Raw genomic sequence first — 1,650 nt, 5'->3', positions numbered from 1 at the left:
TTCACAACAGATTTTTCTCCCATCACCACTGCAGGTCTTGCAAGACAAACAGAAGGTTGAGTCCTGGCTGACCCATAGGGATACTGGGGTCAGCTGCAGGTGAATGGCACATGAAGCCTTGGCCAGCTACCATGAAATTTCAACTTAAGAAGTGCATTCCTGAGATTAGAAATGCTCAAATAACATTGTTCCAGAGCAGGGAAAGTGTTCAGATTCTTACGCTCTTTATAATTTAAAAAAAAATCAATTGATTTACTATTCTTTACTTACCAAGTGCATATACATGTAGTAGACTGAATATCTGGTGTATTACCAGCAGTCAGTTAGCCTGACCCCAGTTACCAAACCCCAGACCGATCTCAAGATATTTTTGAGGTTGGGGTATGGTATCCAGGCTAGCGGTCAGTAGGTAACGGGGTCGCCCTAAGATGCCCCTGCCCTAAAATGCCCAGATTTTTTGCTGATCTTATTATGCATAAGTACGCCGTGTTTGTTGCCACTGACTATGATGATTAGAAAGGCAAATAAACCACGTCCAAACAAACAGCTTTTTTTCTATCAAACACATATTTTTTCTATCAAACACATATTCACTTCCCTTTTTTTTAAAGACAGAATTTTCACAATAATGTTGGTAGCGCCGAATCACTGTGGTCACCTGTTACTACTGGTATTGGTGGCTCGTGTCCATAAATAAACTACCAGTAAAAAACAGCCACACAACTGTCATACACATAAGAAATAAAGCTTCACAAAACACTACAAATATTGGTCTTCAAATGTTTGTTGAGTAGAAGACTGGCCACAGAAAAAACAACAACATAAGTATCACCAGCCGTTGTTTTCCCCAGGGAGCGTGGCCCCGCAGGGGGCAGACAAGCGAACGCCCAAAGATTTGTTACTCTAACAAATAATTTGTACCATCTATAAAAATGAAGTTTCACAGAGTGATGTCGAATATGTTTCCCAATACGTACACAGAGATTTTTTGTGATTTTGGCGTTGTCGTTTTTCGTAATGATTTTGTTAGTCGTGCCGCCGCATTCAGTGCATTTCGCCCATTTCCCATGAAAACACGTCCTGGATTGTGAAAGATTTACCCCTCCTCGTAGGAGACAAGAAGCACACACAATCACAATTCTACTGTCAAAAGAAAGCTAATATATCATAGAATTAAAATTTTTATTTTTGTTTGTCTAAATTGGTCACCAGCTTCCAAAGAGAGCAAATTCCAAAAGCAGGGCAAGTTAGGGCGCACTGTTTAACGCAGCTCAAAATCGGACTTTATATTCACAATAACGTCCTCGGTGTTTGCCAGTTGAAGGTGAAGGGTTCATGAACAGTATGGATGCCTTTCTTATTCAAGTATGGTCTCTAGATGAATGTGTTAAAAATTCATTAATCAAAACTTCACCACCCTTTGGCAACTAGTGATGGAGCGCCGTGAGTTTGAGCGCGTAAAAAAAGCGGGCATCTTATGGCGGCCCCCGTTACCCAAATTTGTTTGAGCACTGAGGCTGTTTTACATGCTCGAGGCACCTCCTCGGACACAGGACCCTCGTTTTATGTATTCGGGAAATTTTTCCTATTTCATGTACAAAATTTAGACAATTCTTGCTTTATAAAATAATGGACTATCCAACACAGCCA

At 40.6% G+C, this 1,650-nt stretch overlaps 1 protein-coding gene across 1 annotated transcript in view; it reads right to left on the bottom strand.

The window, feature by feature from the left end:
- LOC118430560 (caspase-3-like) overlaps positions 1 to 1,650 on the bottom strand; it is a 54,583-nt gene that overhangs the window by 9,839 nt on the left and 43,094 nt on the right. The gene's annotated exons all lie outside the window — the stretch shown is intronic.

Source organism: Branchiostoma floridae, chromosome 14, assembly GCF_000003815.2.
Source record: "Branchiostoma floridae strain S238N-H82 chromosome 14, Bfl_VNyyK, whole genome shotgun sequence".
NCBI classification, from domain to species: Eukaryota; Metazoa; Chordata; class Leptocardii; order Amphioxiformes; family Branchiostomatidae; genus Branchiostoma; species Branchiostoma floridae.
The sequence above is the reverse complement of the archived record's forward strand: the minus strand, read 5'-3'. Positions and strand labels throughout refer to the sequence as shown.